At 45.2% G+C, this 17,863-nt stretch overlaps 1 protein-coding gene and 1 non-coding gene across 3 annotated transcripts in view; one reads left to right on the forward strand and one right to left on the reverse strand.

Annotated features, from left to right (window-relative positions):
- The window catches only part of TMEM178B (transmembrane protein 178B), a 360,015-nt gene that overhangs the window by 219,672 nt on the left and 122,480 nt on the right, over window positions 1–17,863 (forward strand). The gene's annotated exons all lie outside the window — the stretch shown is intronic.
- TRNAR-UCG (transfer RNA arginine (anticodon UCG)) lies at window positions 15,860–15,944 on the reverse strand. Its single transcript has one exon. It is a non-coding gene; the product is annotated as a tRNA-Arg (tRNA).

Below are 17,863 nucleotides of genomic sequence, written 5' to 3' on the forward strand. Positions count from 1 at the left end.
GTATCTGGTTTCTTTAGTGCTTCCTCACCTGTAGTGAGTGTTACAAATTAAATTCTATGCTAACAACCCATGCTTCATTCATCATTTTGAGAACTGATCTATTCTCGTGCTTTGCTGTTCACTTCCCTCTTTGCTGGCATAGTAGGAACCCCCCTTAGCCTTCTAATTTGAGCTGAACGTGATAGGGTTTCAGTAGATATGGTTGCAAGGGTCTCCTTGATGAGCACCAAGGAGCACTTGGCTGAAGAATTGTTCCATCCTTTTCAAATCCATCATTTTAATGAAACCTCCAAGTTTCTTTACCATCATATTCTCTCTACCCTGCCCCTCCACTGCTCCTAGAAGGTTAGCCCTTCCAAGGGTGGCCCAGAGTTAATGTACTTTTTCTAGGTTTCAGTGGCATCTCAGTTAAATACTTCTAAAATTCTGCGGTGTTGAAAACCTCGTTGGACATGAACTTTCTTATGGCTCAATCGCATATTATTTGGCAGGGCTTAGCTGATGAAACCAAATGTACCCACACAATCATTAGCAAGTGTGGGAATTGTTGTTAGGAACTGAATATTTATTGTACGCCCACAAATTTTTAGGTGCTTATGCAGAATATGATTGCCAGGGGATTGCTTTTGTCGAAGATGCCAAAGGAAGTTAATTAGCATTTGAGAGAAATGCCCACATTACAGATGGGGCTCCTGACCACGTTGGGCCAGAGCCAGATAGACACTGGGCCCAGGCCTCATCCACTGTGCTGGGTGGAGGGTGGACATTCTCCCAGGGTCTTAGAAAGAGGAGGGCTAGAGGAGGACTCAAGCCCAGGGGGAAGAGGCCACAAGAGTAGGGAAGCCAGTCTCCGAATCTGTCCAGATTTGTTCGCCTTAGCTCCAGACAGCCCCAGGACATAAACTAGTCCAGATTTCTGGAGCTTTTCTGGGAACGTGTGGTGCTTCCTCAAAACGGGCTTGACATACACTGAGGGATTGTAGTCAGACTGATGTATGTTTGAGTCCTGCTCAGCAGCTTAGTGGTTGGTGACCTTGGATAAGTTACAGAACATCTCTGAGCCTCTGTTTTCTCACCTGAAAAGTGGGCATAATGATGCCTCCACACATGCCTATTGTTATGCAGCTTGGAAATGAAGTATATTAAAAGGCTGGCACTGTGGTTTTGACCCACGGAAGGTGTTTTCCGTGTTACTGCCATCGATGTGGTTGTTGCCGGGTCAGTTCCAGATTGTACATTTTCAGCCATGTGTTTCCCAGGACCTAAAGAAGATGAGCGCCTGAGGGCCAGCCGCCCTTGGCAGAGCCCTGAAGAAGACGCAGAAGCTAATTTCCAGGAAACGGGGAAAGATTTGTCTCCGTATTTGAGTAGGCGAATGTCTGTTGAAGGGAGTAGAGACAAAAGCAATAGAAAAGAGGGAATAGCATTTTGAAATTTCTTCTGGGGAAAAAAATCACTCGTTACATCTGTGGCTACCCTTCCCCCCATGGAGGTCACCATCGTATGGACCCTCTTCTTTATGAATCAGTTGTGAAAAACCCCGGGAGATGCATTTAATTGGCATTCTGCGCCACGTGTATGTGGTGTCCTATAGACGGAGAGTACTTGCTCCAGGTAATTAAAAGTGTCAGCTCCTTATCCAGGAGAGGGTTCTATTAAATTATGTACAGTAAATATTTTTGCAAGTTGGAACTCTGCAGAAGACTTATTGATCTGTGGCAAGCTGCCAGGCAGCTGGTAAAGATTTGGAAAATTATTCTTAATCCAGGGCAGGTCCTGGGAGGGGTGGGAATACAAACAGTCTGGAGGCTCTTTTGTTTCACCTTTATCTTCTACCTCCCGTGAGGAGCCTGCGATTCCTCCCAGGGCTGCTGCATCAATAGCAGACAATGACATGAACTGCTTGGTTAGCACAGCCTCAGTGATTCGGATACCAACCACATCAGCACGGCTGCTCTGGAGGGGCGGCCTGGATAAGGGAGGGGAAATTGACGTCAGGAGTCCGAGAGTCTGATCCAGCCAGGGGGGACATGTGGTGCTGTTGGGAGGTGGGTGGAGGGGGCAGTGCCACCTGGAGGCTCAGCTCAGCCTTGTCCTCCCAGGTCTCCTGAGAAGGCATGGGGTCCTCACCTCCAGTAACCACCACCCGCCAAGGGCTGTATCCACTCTTGATCTTCTCTTCTGTCTCAGCACCTGGCTCGGAGGCTGCTAGAAATGGTGCTGGGTCTTGGGATGTGGGAGGTGCGGGCCGGCGTGATCAGGGTGCCTTTGCTCATGGTGTTGGTTCTGTACAAGTGGACAGCCCGCCCCCCGCCCCCATCGTGGAGGAGCTGAGGGTGACAGCTGAGAGGGCTGCCCAAATGTCCCACACTCCTAGAAACCCTGCCAGCTGAGGTTTCCTGTTTATGGTCTCTCTCTTCCCCTCCGTCTTCTTCACTGCCTTATTTCTCAGTCCTTAGAACGCTTTCTGGCACATGGTAGGTGCTCAATAAATATTCGTTGAGTGACTGAATGACGCCTTCTGTCTCTGTCCTGATTGACTTCGAGAAGGTTCCCAGGGCTGAACAAAGCGAAGGGTAGGGAAAGGCCAGTTTCAGGCTCGGAGCTGTCCGAGAATCCTATTGACCCCATACGTTGCGGAACGCGACCCAGACTGCTCCGGGATCTGGAGTCCGAGCGCCTCCCATCGTGTGCAAACTCCTGGCAGCTTGGCTTTAGGGCAACAGAAGCAACTGAAATGCGGGGACAGGTGGTCAAAGATGAGAAGTTGGAGGCAGGTCCGCACGTAACGTCTCCGATGCCTGCACCTGCCTGCTCCTCTCACCCCTGCCCCTGCCCTCTGTGCCTGGAGCTCTTGGTCTCCTGCTTCACTCTCCCCTCTTCCCTCCCCAGTGGCTTGGCCTGTCCGTGGGGGTTTGGCATGGTCTGAGGCAGAATAGGGTTCCCTTAACTCTCTTCTTGTTGCCTGGTATCTTGCAGATCTGTGGCTCGTTTGCACCTTCGAGGGTTCTGGAAGAACAGGAGAGAGGAACCCATAAATAGACCGTTTTGCTGCTCTTTAGTAACTTCTGTCGGGGGAGAGGAGGCCATGAACACCGCCATCATACGGTGTGCAGCTTGGGATTGCTAGTTTTTTCCCCTTTAAACTTCTCACTGCCTTGCCTCTCCCACATTAGCACACCACCACGGGGGCTTGTCTGCATAAAGCCGTGTCTGGAGTCGGCACCCAGGGCGGCTCAGCCAAGCCGGCTGCATTTCAGGGGCGTGGTCTGAGCACCTGGTTAGAGGGCCGAAAAGACAGTGCACGTGCACCTGTGTATCCTGGTGGTTCTGTGGCACGTGCTTTCTTCTCCGGTCAGGGGACACTTGCTCATTTTCCTCCCAGTGTCTCTGGGAAGAGCGAGCCGCTCTGTGCTGGAAGTTTAGTTCTCTACAGGGAGCCATTACTTTACTGTTTAAAGAAGGCTTTATGCTCTGCAGCTTTAGATCATTTCACATGATGAAACACCATCTCACTACTGACAATTGTAATTTAAAATGTTTGACGGTCTTTTCAACTGAAAAAGAGTAATCATCACTTGCCACAGGCAGGCCTGGAGAGCCGCTGGAAGAATTTAGTTCTCGGTGGGGTCTGCACTGTGCCATTTTCTCCTCTACCCCGTCCTCGTGGTCTTTCCAACCTCCTCGGCTGCTCTTCGCCTCCAGGCCCCATTTACCACCTTCAGTGCCGTCATCCCCGCTGTCGCCGTCACCTGCACCCACTCCCGCCCACGCAACACCCTGTGCTCTATTCCTAAATCTCTACCTCCTGGCTGTCTGCCTCCTTTTCCTCATCTCTTAAAAACTGGGAATCTGAATCCTGGCCTGCTGGCTTTGCTGGAGGGACCAGGCGGTGGGAAGTGCTAGCTTTGGGGAGAGACTGGCCAGGAGGAGAATGTTTATTGAATGACAGAAGCCGGGGTTCACCTCTGTCCTCTGTGTGGCCTTGGGCACTTACTTAATGGTTGCGGGTCTCTGTTTTCTTCCCATAACGAGACTAGTGCTACCTACCTGTTTGGGCTGTCTTGAGTTTCAGAGCCAACGTCCTGAAGTTCCTAACATAAGAATTGGCTCAGTTAATCTCAGTTTTATTATGAAGGTGATATCCATGGGACACTGTATTTAAAAGTAATGTAGGTTGTATAGATGTATGGTTTTTCTGCTCATATTCTCTTGTTCACTGAACCTCATGTTCTAAAACTGTCAGCACCATTGCTCCTGCCCCACTGTCTCCACCACCACTAAAATCAGCAACAAACTCTTAGGACTTATGTGCCAGGGACTGTTGTAAGGGCTTTGTATGTGTCTACTCACTTCATTCTCATAAAAACCCCATGATGTATTCAAATATCGTTAGCCTCATTTTCAATATTATTACCTTCATGATAGATGACCCAAGTCTCAGGGATATTCTGTAATTTGCTCAAGGTCATAGAGTTAATGAATAACGACAGAGCCTCTGTTCTGTCTATATTTTGGCTACGTCTTTCAGATTCTTTATGCGTGTGCTGTCTGTGTTTGTATCTGTCTGTGTGTCTGTGGATATGTTTCTATATAGGTCAGTGTATTTTTTTTGTCATTTCGACAAGGAGGAGGCCATGTTGGCCTTATTAAAGACTTGAGGTCTGTTGCAAACAACAGAGGTAGAATGTACTCCAGAGACATCTAGCAGATACCGCAAGATGGCTTGGTCTTTTTAAAACCAAGGTTATTTTTGAGATTCTGTGATGGAAATGAATTAGGGTAATAAAGGCAAAGGGAAGTCGAGTTTTGGTCACGATGCAGTGAAAACCTTCACTTAATGACCTTATTTGGTTAGAGGTGATTACAATCAGTGGAGAAATGCTGTAAATTAGTCAGTTATATAATTGAGCTGTTTCTCAACGTTTCCTTTTACTCACTCCCCACTCTGTTTTCTTCCCTGGAAATCAAAGAAGCATATAAAAGTAATTTGGGGTGTTCAAGTTGGAGGGCACTCCCGTTGTGGCCAGAAACATCTCATTAAGATGGTTACTAATGAGAACAACTGGAACCCTAGAACGCCTGCCCTCTATTTGACATTGGATGGCCACTGAAAGAAGGCAGGGGTAATGTCTATTTTCTTATGTTGTTTAGAGCAAAAGAAAAGGAAAACTCCTTTTTCAGTCACTCCAGGTACCAGCATCACATTGCCCGTGAGGTCTGGGCTGCTTAGCTTTGCGAGTGAGTTTGGGATGTTTGCTACGGTGTGGCGTTGCGGGAAGAGCAGTGAGCAAACTCTCTGTGGCCCCTGGCCCCGTGGCCGTGGTACACGGTGTGTGCGGAGGGTGGTGGTGACGGACTGCGTGCATTCCACCTCTCACAGCTGCCAGACCCAATCCTGGCTGGCTCGTGGCGACACCTCTGCATAAAAAGTCACATTACGTTTTAGAGACGGGCCCTTGGATTTTGTATTTTCGAAAACAGGTCCTTGGGAGCGTGTTTGCCTTGGGTGGGCTCCTCATCCATCACAAATAATTGTGCAGTGGGGGGTTCTCTCAACTGTAGGAAGTTGGAGCTGTCTTTGAGAATGTAAGTAGTTATTTCAGAAAAACATAGGGGCTTCCACGGCCGGTGTCAGGGAGAGAAGATGGACGTGTATGTGCGTGTATGTGGTGGCGGGATTGTGGCCTTAACATGTAGAGCTGCATCGTTAATCCCCTAGTGGGCAAGCGTTTCCATACCCACATCAGAGGGAGCTATGGCAACCCTCTTGGGGCCTCCTTCCCTTTCTTTGGTTCTCTTCCCACTGGGGAGTGGAGGAGCCTGGGAGGGACCCTTTCAGCGGTGGGCAGCCTGGCGCAGCCAGGGAAGGCACAGTATCTAGTTGAGCTCGGTAGCTGGACTGGGAAATAGACAATGTGCTTTAGTGGCCAGGGTGCAGCGAGGCAGTAGTGGGGCGTCCAGAGCCATGCAGCAGGGAGGGGTGGACCTAGTAATGTCTCAGGAAACCAGCCGCTGGAGGAAGTACGGGTTTCAGAAGTCAGGCTCTAAGTGGGAGGTCGGAAACCAAGGCTAGACTTCAACAAGAGGTCTAGCAAAAGGGTTAAAATCAGCAGATGAGATTTGAAAAATAAGTTAGTAAGTTGAAGGGCAAATATAAAATCAAATAGAAAGGCAAGGGCATTCATGTCCTTGATGAAAGAAAATCTGAACATTAAGGCAAATTCTCTTCCTGTCTCCCCACATCTCACCCTGTGGGGCATGAACTAGTCCTCGATGCTCTAAGTGTGGGGGCAGGCAATGGAGAGCACTGTCTGAATGGGGTGAGGAGGCAGAAAGACAGGAGCAGGCAGAACCTGGTACAGCCAGACCATCCTGAGTGGGTGGCCTCAGGCGTAGAAACCATAAAACATTTGCTGTCAACCTGGCTTGCGGTCCAAGAGCTGGGCATTCGACCGCGTGATAGGATTTAGGGCAAGCTGGAGACGGGCTTTTTGTCCGAGTCTTGGAATAAGACCAGGATCGAATTAACATGTGAGGGTGGGCAGGCATGATTTGATGAAAGCAGTGCCCATGGTGGACAGAATAATAGCTCCCAAGATGTCCACATCGTCACGTCTGGAACTCATAAGTTCCCTTCCATGGTAAATGTGACCTTGCAGACATGAGTAAGTTAAGGATCTTGAGTTAGGAGGTTAATTTGGATTATCTAAGTGGGCTTGTTACAAATACAAGAGTCCTCATAAAAGGGAGGCAGGAGCTTTAGAATCAGAGGGAGATTTGAAGATGCTGTCCTGTTGGTTTGAAGCTATAGGAGGAGGCCATGCACCAAGGAATGCAAGCTGCTTTTAGGGCCTGGGAAAGGCCAGGAGGCACATTTTCTGCTAGAGCCTCCAGAAGGAGCACAGCTCTGCTGATACTTTGATTTCAGCCCTGTGGGACCCATTTTGGACTTCTGACCTATACAACTATAAGATGATGAATTTGTGTGGTTTTAATCCACTAAATTTGCAGTAATTTGTGACAGCAGTGATAGGAAACTGGTGCAGGTACCAATTTCTTCTGAGATACTTAAAAAAAATTTTTTTCAATGTTTATTTATTTTTGAGAGGCAGAGACAGAGTACAAGCAGGGGAGGGGCAGAGAGAGAAGGAGACACTGAGTCTGAAGCAGGCTCCAGGCTCTGAGCTGTCAGCACAGAGCCTGATGCGGGGATTGAACTCAGAGACTGTGAGATCATGACCTGAGCCGAAGTCGGATGCTTAACCAACTGAGCCACCCAGGCGCCCCTCTTCTGAGATACTTCTTTTAAAAGCTTGCACTACAAATTTCCTCTACAATTCCTCTTTAGCATAATTGGGTACGTATGGCTGTATTGGTAAAACTTAAGTAGCGATTTACGTTTTTGAGAGGAGTAAAATCATGCTTATTTCAGTCTCAGTTAAAACTCATCAGAAGATGATGTGTGTTTCTCACAGGACCCGAACTGTGGCCATACCACCCCCTGTTGGCCCCACGGTGTCCACTTCAGAAAAATATCTAAGGAAAACACAAAATACTCAGGGAGCATTGCAACAGAAAAACACTCAAGTTACAAAGTAAAATCAAATATCATCACTTGATGGAAATTGTGTCTAATAGATTGGTGGGTCATTGATGGATTTTATAAATATTGTATGAACCTGGTGGGTCATTGATGGATTTTATAAATATTGTATAAACATGGTGCATTTGCAGAGAATAGTTTCCTTCCTAGGTGTGTGTGGAAAACCATTTGCTATTTTTTTCCTGCAAGATGATTGGATTCTCCTTATTTTTCCCATGTTGTACGAATCATGTATCTGTATGTTCTCAAAAATGTGACTGTATGTGAAAGTCACTGCTCCCTTCCCCCAAATCTGGAACAAAGACACGGTCTAAAAAAAAAAAAAAATCACTTGCGGCCAAAACTACCGAGATCAATGCACAGAAACGTACAGACACCTTCAAAAACGCACACATCAACATCAGTGAGAAGGAAGGGAGTCGTCTACTTTCTTCCTCAACCCAGAGCTGGTTTTGACCCTGTTTGGAGTTCTCTGTGAGCAAGCTAGAGAGAGGGATGCGAACTGCTTGCTGGTTGTTGTTGCCATGGAAACCGGCAGAGACAAAAGGCCACAAAAATGAAGGAATAAGATGACATGTAAGGATTAAAAAACAAAACAGAATGGAGTTTGCTTTCTTTTTTTCTCTCCCCATTTTGCTACAATAACTTATTAAATGCTGTGGTTAAAGAAGCCAGCGGTGTGGGAAGGGAAGTAGGAAGAAGGAAAAAGGGCCAGATTTTCCTTCTGTCTTGTCACTTGAACTGCATAATCCAATTAAGGTTTCTCGGGGTAATTGCGCCTCACTTTTCCTTTCCTGCAAAGAAAAAGAATCGACCCATGTGTCTGAAGGTAGCATGCAAAGCTCTCATTTCTCTTTAAGGAAGGAAATATGACTATTTCAGCTCATTGTGGGGGGAGACCTTTCTAACCAGTGGACTGACGGCCTTCTGATTGGGGTGTTTTCATCTCTAGAGGTCAAGGAGTGACTTCACGCCAGGGCTGAGGTGAGCAGGGTGGCCACCAAGGTCCTCGCCAGCTCTCATGTGTAGCGATTCGGTGATTAATCATCTCAGTTACGCGACATAGGGGAAAGAGGACTGGGTTTCAAATGCATCGCTTGCTTTCCTTTTTTTAACCGAGAAAATATGTATGATTCCAAGGCTCCTCTCCTGAGAAGTCCCAGAAATCTTCCCCTGCCTTTCTGCCAGCCCCATTTGCCCTTGGTCTAGAAGTTTCCTACATTTTGGGATTTCAGGGACTTTCTGCCACTTCAGAAACCAGTCTTAACTTCTCCGATGTCTTCTGGTAAAAATCTATGAATTACATCAAAAAATACAACCTAAAAACAAACAAGTGACAAATAAAAGAGGAACGATCGATCTTTTGTTCATTGTTCCCAACCTTGCTGCTGTTGGGTGAGTGGATCATTTAGCCAGTGTTTGTCAAACTGTCATCTGAGGTCCACCTAAGGTCTGACTGGTAGAATCCTTTGTTAAAAATGCACATTCACAAGAATTCATCTGCATGGAGCCCCTTCTCAGACCTTCAGAGTGAGAATCTCTTGGGGTAGGCCTAAGAAATCTGCTCATTTTACAAATGCTCATTTTATCCTTAAGATAAAGCTCCACTTTTCAGCCCGGACGACCTCCAGGGAGGCCAAGAGTCCAGGATGGTGCTCAGTTAGCTCGTAAGTTAGCCCCTGTCTTGAGAAGACAGCTCTTTTGAGTAAGTTGCTGATACTTTTCTTCTGGACGGAGAGAAGAGCAAGCTTGGTGTCCACTCTCAACAAGGCTCTTCTCACATATGGACCACCCAGTCATTCCTGGTTTTTTCCATGTGAGTTTCTGACGTCAGTAAGGTGTGAAACTCTGACCTATCTCGTGTTGTGTCGGGCTCCAGCTTCTCTCAGCTTGACTGACTCTTCTGCCCACCATGGCAGGCTCTCCACGCCGTGGGCTTTTGTTATCCACACCATCGTATCCTGATGCCGTGCCCACTTCCTGTCATCGTCTGGCTTGTCACTGCTCACGTCTGGCTGTTCCTCTTCAAACATCCTGTGCCACTGGTTCGCAAGTGTTAGCTGCTTGAGAGTCATCTGGAAGGCTCGTTAAAACAGGGATTGTTGGGCCCGATCCCAGGGTTTCTGGTTTGGTTAGGTCTTGATGAGGCCTGAGGATGTGCATCTCCAGCAGGTTCCTAGGTGATGCTGGGACCACACGTTGAGACTCGCTGCCCTACACTTCAACCACATGGTTGGACCAGGTAGGCCCCTTAAGGAGTCTGGTTCATCCCTGTCCCACTAACACTTCACACCACATTTCACAAGGCCACGGTTAAGAAATAATGTGGTATGTTGAATTGGACATAAAAGCAGACACCCCTGTGACCTTAGACAAGTCTTTGGATTCTGACTGTGAATTTCCAAAGCCAGATGACCCCTTACAGGGGTCTGGTTGGCACTCCCTGAATCTGGCACTGGCCTATTGTTAGACTCCTCTGTGGCCACGAACTCTAAAGGCAGATTGGTGCCCAGGCCATGACCTTCCTGCAGCTGCCCAGCTCAGAATCAGGCTTGCTATATGCCACAGCTGTGATGGGAAACTTCCTGAAGCCTCTACTCCAGCTCATTCTTTAGAGACAACTGAGGGACTGCCTGCCCATGCCCCTGGACCCCCGTCACACTCCCAGAGTGTCAATGATCTTGGCCTGTGATTCCCAACCTCCTTTGGGAGCAAAGTGACTGCTAATGCATACCACAGAGGACAAGACAGTTTGAATTGTTAGGTTTGGAAATCCAGAAAATACAGAGTATATCAGCCCCTCGCCATATGCTGATCTAAAAGTTCATTCTCTTGTGTTAATATATAACTGACATTGCCTAACCACGACTGTATTGACAGCAGCGGCTGTGAACACAGAGTTTTCCATTCAGACTTCAGTGCTTTAAAGTTTTAGAAGTTCTGTTCCACAGGCCAGGACACTGAGAGGTAGTGGGGCTCAGGAGCTTATCTGTGGTCACAGAGTTGGAGGCACTGGCCTCCGGTGTCTCTGCCTTTTAGACTTGGAGCTCTGAACCCCTGGTCCTGTGGTCATTCACCCCCTCAACTCCAGATCCAACTTCTATACAATGGAAAGTTATAATAGGTTTCCAACATATTTTGGAAATATTTTTACTTAGAAATTTTTTTAATGTGATTTTAAAACTTCTTTAAGCCCATGGCTTATTAGAGAGAGAGCAAACTTGCGTATGGATGTGTGAGTGGGGAGGGGCAGAGAGTGACAGCAAGAGAGACAGAATCCCAAGCAGGCTCCCATGTTGTCAGCATAGAGCCTGACTCGGGGCTCGAACCCACAAGCTGCGACATCACGGCCTGAGCCAAAATCAAGAGTCGGACGCTGAACTTACTGGGCCACACAGGCACTCTGAGCCATGGATTTTTAAGTCGAATAATAGTAGGGAGGTCAAAGTATAAAACCAGCAAAAATGGACCTGAAAGGGCCAGTGCCCCACTCTCTCGGAGCCCTGGAGATCCACAGATCAGTTTGAAAACCACCAAAGAGAGTAAAGATTTCAGAACTTCGTGAGTCAGAAGACGGGCTTTCAGCCATAACTGCTGCTAACTGGCCGTGAGGCGTGGAGCAAGCCAGCAAACTCGGAGACTCCGTGGCCTTGGTTGTAAAGCCACAGAGATGGACAAGGGCCCTACCACATCTCTGTCTACGACCCATTAGTTGATTAATGAGCTCGAACTAATGGCTGACAAAATGTAGTAACAAAATAGGCTCCTACTTTTATGAAGAGATTAAAGCTAGCCATAATTAGCACACTGCATACAAATGTGTTATGGAAGAAGAGCTTGGAAAGGAATTCGGTCCTAAAGTAAAGGTTACAAATGCACTTTCATTTATTTTTTTAAATTTTTTAAATGTTTATTTATTTTTGAGAGAGAGAGAGAGAGGGACAGAGTGCAAGCGGGGGAGGAACAGAGAGGGAGACATTAAATCCGAAGTGGGCTTCAGGCTCTGAGCTGTCAGCCCAGAGCCTGAAACGGGCTCAAACTCACGAACCGCAAAATCTTGACCTAAGCCAAAGTCAGATGCTTAACCACTGAGGCACCCAGGCGCCCCCAAATACACTTTCACTTATATTCGCACTTTGCTTAGGACCCTTACTCCCCACCCTCTTCCTATTTATAGGTAGCAGGTAGCTACATTTCAAGGTAACTCTGGGCAAAGTGGCACAAATTTATTACATAATGGTACCTGAATAACCGGTTACTTATCAAAATACCCCATGTTTACAAATACATTTAGAGAGAGAGTTGATAATCGTGTGATAAAATCTTTAAACCCAAATGTCAGTGGCTTGGGATTGGTAGTAAAGGTTTTCTGGAGAGATTCTGGAGAAACAGGACATCCCCTCTACCTTAATTTTGTTTTCTTTTCTGTCTTCGTTAATTTAGGGTTTGGTCTCTTTTCTGGCCAAGCTTCAGTGAAGGTGACACTATTACAGCACGTGATGGAGTTTTCTCAGAATAAACTGTGGGATGTGCAGTAGGGTCATGTTATCCTTTTTATATTCAATTATTAGGTGATTTTGTCAGTATTCTCATGAGGTGATGGTTTGGTATAAACATTTAGTGTTTCATAGAAAAGGCAAAAGGAGGTCTGATGTGGCCAGGAAATTAGTATTTATTTTAGCAACAAACAAACAAACCCCCCCCCAAAAAGCCACATAGAACAGATTGGTTTAAATAATTGCTAAATCAAATTATAAATGATTACTCAAAATATCCTTGCTGATCATTTTGTCTCCAGCACCACTTTAACATTAGATGGGAATTTTTAAGCTTTACAGAAGAGACGTCCAATTTGGTAGCCTGTAAGAAATCGCCTTTGTTTTCTGGCATGTGGTCCAGATCTTACCTCCGAACTTTTTATTCTTTTATTTTAGTTGAAAGTAGTTTTTGGCCAAAATCGATGATAGGGAAAACAGTAAATGATGCTGTAGAAAATCAAACAGAGACGTACAAAAAAATAAAGACCTAGGTACAATTTGCTATCCTTTTCAGCAGTTCTTGGATGAGGTGTATCAACCCCTGGTAATATCCCATACTGTCGTCTTTCTTTATTTTAGATATATAAATTATATCGCAAATCTTCATTTTAGATATGTAAGCTATATCTAAAATGTCATCTGAAAGATCGATCCCTTTTAGGACAGTATTTTAGCCACCTCCAGGGCTTGACTCACGCACAGTTTTGTGTACAGGTACTGGTTTTTTAGCACCTTATGAGGAGGAAAAATGTGTCGTTATCTGTATTTCTTTCCTGTCCTCACTCCAGGCAGACCAAACAGAGACTTTGGGTTTCTCTGTGTATGCATGTGTAGACACACACACACACACACACACACACACACACGGAATTAACATTTTTTTTTTCTATTAGGAGGTACATTTCTATTACAAAGTAAATTGCTCAGAAAAGAGAGGTGTCTCCTGCCCCAAAAGGAATCTTCTAGACTGGGTCCTATGTATGTTTCTCGTGAAACATACAGTATGGAGGAGAATCTTATACTGTGTGTACATTCTGAAAGTAGAGTTCAAGATGACATCTCTTCCCTCGGAAATCCCTTTGGGCTGTGCTCTGTTGGAGAGTAGCAGGCAGTCTCTTAGGGTACCCCACAGGCCTGGTGTCCCCTCATCGAGGGAAGAGACCACTGTTGGTTAGCTGCGTATCAGATGACACGGTTGGTTTGTGTTGAGGAGCCACAGCGTGCTAAAGTACTTACCAGTAAGGCCCAGCATCGTGCTCCATGCAGCAGGAGGCTCCTGTCTGAGAGCCATGGTAACAAGGTGCTTCTGGGAGCAGTGGGTTCATGGCTCCCGGCTGGCTCACCACCCGCCACCCCAGCGCTGTCTGCATGGAGTCTTGGTGCCAGGTTCTCCCCTTCTCTCTCTCTCCTCTCCTCACCCCCCTTCCCGACTGCCCTCCTCCTACTCCATCACCCCTGCTAGCAGCAGAATGTGTGATAATGAATGCAACCCAAGACAGACTAGCCTGACAGTTTTGCTTTATCGCAGTAGTTACATAGGAAAGATGATTTCACAAACAGCCTCGGTCATAAAACCTTTTGAAATTTAATTTCCAAAGGGCTGCATCTAATTACCACAGAACTTTTAAAAACAGTATTCATATTAGTTGGAGGCTTGGAGGCGAAAAAGATTTAAACAGATCTAGCCACATTTAGCAACGAACTCCATATTCTTTTGCTTCCTCCTGAGGTTTTTTTTTTTTTTTCTTTTATTAGCCGGGTCTTTTTGTTTTGTTTTGTTTTAATTGCATTTTATTTTTGTCCTAGCTAAAGTTCTGGTTTCTGCTATAGTGGGTTGTTTTATTTTTTCGTTTCCAAATTTTACAGTTGTTTTACTATAAAAATAAGGTCACCAAATCAGCGAATCAAAGCTTCTTCTGCAATAAAGCCCAGATTGTGTGAAGGTGTTCTAAAATCACATCTGAAGAAGTTAGGTCATGTTCTGTATATTGCATTTCACATGTCCATCATGGAGGCGTGTGCGCGTGGTTCTCTGGAGTGCTGGGCTTTTCCGAGGGCAGGCAGGGCAGTGAGGAGGCTGTGAAGGGAATGCCATGGTGACTGGGGGAGTCAAGTATTAGAAGAAAGACAGGTTTCTGGAAGAGAGAGACCATCTCTGGGCCATCTTGGCAAATTGTAATTTAGAGAGGGAGAAGCCTGAAATTAATCTAATTTAGACTGTGGGAAAAATGCAGCCATTCCAGAAAGAGTGTGGATAATTTCAGGCTGAAAGCAAATTTTAACTGACAAGAATATCTTCAGCCTAGTTAAGCTAATGAAACCTTAACTAGGTTACAAAGAAATCAGAATAGGAGAGTTTGAAATGGATCTGTGAAGAAAAGGAACAATTTCAGATAATGTGTCTTACCCTGGGCGGGAGGCTGATTTTCTCTGAAAGAGAATAGCTTTAGCCTAGTTAAGCTAATGAACCCTTAACTAGGTTACAAAGCCATCAGGGCATGAGTCAGCAGAATTGACACCAAAGAACCTATCAGAATCCCATTAAGAGAGTGACAGGTAGAGTTCATGACCAGGTACCAGGGGCATGTAGCGTTGACTGACGAACCGTGGTGCGTTCCCACATGATTGACACTCAGGCAAAGGAAACAGGCCCACAAATAATATAGCAAAACCTTGGATTGAGAGTAGCTTGTTTTGCGAGTGTTCCGCAAGATGAGCCAACATTTCATTTTAACTTGATAAACGAGCGATGTCTTGCAATACAAATAGTACGTGACACTGAATGTCACATGATCACAACTGAGCCAATGGTTCTCTCTCTCTCTCACTCACTGTGGGATTGTGGGTGATCGTCTCCCATGCTCAGATGCTTGGTCTCAGGCCATGGTGTTTGGCAGAAATCGGTGATTTTTCAGAATGTTGGAAGGTACCCACAACTGGCACTCGTGTATTTTTTGTCACTTCAAAGCACCTATGGATAGTTCTTTGCTTTTCCATGCAAGAGTGAGCTTAGGAACGCTTTGCTTCATTCTAGGTCAGGCTGCCTGCAAATATAGACCCTTTCCTCTGTCGCCTTATTGCCAGTTACTTTAAATACAGTCTGTGACAAGAGTTTATTAATATGTAGTGTAGTCAACATCCGTTAGTGATAGTGAAAGTCGTCCTACATAATAACCCTCCTCTCTCTTGTCTCTCTCACCCCAGCCACGAGCGTTTTCAAAGGTAAGTGCAGGTTAATTTATTTTTCTTTATACTTTGTATTTTCTTTATTATTTTGTATTAAATTACAGTGTTGTAATCCTTTTTATATGAATATTTTTGGGTTGTAGAACAAATCATCTGAGTTTCCATTATTTCTTACGGGGATCTTCGCTTTGATATACAAGTGTTTTGGATTACAAGCATGTTTCTGGAATGAATTATACTCGCAAACCAAGGTTTCACTGTAGTTGGAAAACATTTTGTAGTTTTTCCATCAGACTCTTCTTCACTTTATTTCATACTTAATTGATGTTGTTATTGATTCATAGATAATAATGTAGCTTTTATTTATAAACCGGAAATGTTCTATATTTTTTTAAACTTTTTTTTTTTTTTACATTTATTTATTTTTGAGAAATAGAGTGAGACAAAGCATGAGCCGGGGAGGGGCAGAGAGAGAAGGAGACACAGAATCCGAAGCAGGCTCCAGGTTCCTAGCAAGGTGTCAGCACAGAGCCCAAAGTGGGGCTCGAACCCACGAACTGTGAGATCATGACCTGAGCCGAAGTCAGATGCTCAACCAACTGAGCCACCCAGGCGCCCCAGAAATGTTCTATATTTTTAAGTATTCTATTTCTTTTCTTTCTTTCTTTCTTTCTTTCTTTCTTTCTTTCTTTCTTTCCTTCTTTCTTTTGAGAGACAGAGAGGGTACAAGTAAACAAGGGACAGAAAGAGAGCATGAATTTCAGGAGGGGCAGAGGGGGAGAGAGAGAAGGGAGAGAGAGAGAGAGAAGCTGGGTTCATGTTTTACCCGAAGTGGGACTTGAGCTCACATCAAGTGGGACTCATAGTCACAAATCATGAGATCATGACCTGAGCTGAAGTCAGATGCTTAATGACTGAGCCACCCAGGCACCCTTAAGTATTCTATTTCTGATGTATACTTTCTCTGGATCCACCTCGTTCAGATTTTTAGGTCGCCAAAAAACATTACATATTTTTAAAGTTTTTTTAAAGTTTATTTATTTTGAGGGGGGGAAGGGCAAAGAGAAAGAGAGAGAGAATCTCAAGCAGGCTATGTGCTGCCAATGCAGAGACTGATGTGGGGCTCAGTCCCACAAACCATGAGGTCATGACCTCAATGGAGATCAAGAGTCAGACATTTAACTGACTGAGCCACCCAGGCACCTCAAAACACTGCATATTTTTAAATGTATATTACTCAAGGGGACTGTTTCAATTTCTTTTTGGTCAACCTATATCTGCGGGTAGAACAAGTAACTGGTGGATCATCTTAAAAGCAGATACCTCACAGGAGAAGCTAGACAAACAGAAAAGGGATACAGACACACATTGGTTAGGCTCCAAAAAAATTGAGATGGACAAGGTCACATTCAGACATTCAGTATGTATGTTTTGAGCTCTTGCTGTGTTCCAGGCACTGTCTGTGGTACTTGGGTTATGACAGTGAGCAAAGCAGACAAAGATTCTGCCTCATGGAGTTTACATTCTGATGATGGCAGATAGGCAGTAAACAAAACAGGGAGGTGACTAATCTGATGTGTCCAAAAGTGTACATTGCTTTGGAAGAAAGGAAAACATAGCAGGCTAAGAGTATGGGAGTGTTGGTGGTGGGGAAGAATGTGGTAGGAAGCCTTGTTGGTGGCCCAGTCAGCATGTATTGAGTTCCCAATATTCCCAGATCCTGAGGAAGAATTATTATACCCAGCCACCTACCTCTCCACCCGTCCACCCACCCACCCATCCATTTACCCACCCATCTACCCATCCGCCCACCCATCCATCCATCCATTTGACCCATCCCTTCACTTACCCACCCATCTACCCAGCTACCTACCCATCGATCTACATAACCACCCATAATGTGTACCTGGCACTGTATTGGGCTTGAAGATACAGAGATGAATAAGACATAGTCCCCACCTTTAACATACCACAGTTAAAAAAAAAAAGACATAGGGAAACCAGTAATTACACAACAATTACACACAACCAGTAATTACACAAGCAATATTAATATAGGATCCCTGGAAACAATATAAAGGAGAGAATAAAAGGGTTATTGAAGTAAGAAAATGTAATATATTTTTACCTGGTTAAAAATTTTTATTTTAAATTATGAAATATTTCAGACAAGGAGTACGTAAAATATCCACACATACTTTTTACATGGGTTTTATTTTTCTGATACACCCATAAATACATACTTCCCTGAAGGTTTTATAGTGCTTGAAAACTGTAGGGGACTTGCCCATCCCTCAAAGAATTTCCTCTACTTCCAGGTATGAGACCATTCCTGGGAAGTCCTGCAACATACGATCCGAGTATACACTGACATAATTTTGAGCAAATCTTATCGCCATGTGGGTCATAGATGGAGTGGTATTAGCAGTGCAGTGACCAAAGTTCTGTATCTCTGGAACTGGTCTCCAGAGTGGTTGGAGCACCAGTTTCCTTCAAAGCTGAAAGCCAAGGAAGAGTGTCTTCCATATTGCTT

This window comes from Prionailurus viverrinus, chromosome A2 (assembly GCF_022837055.1).
Source record: "Prionailurus viverrinus isolate Anna chromosome A2, UM_Priviv_1.0, whole genome shotgun sequence".
Taxonomy (NCBI): Eukaryota; Metazoa; Chordata; class Mammalia; order Carnivora; family Felidae; genus Prionailurus; species Prionailurus viverrinus.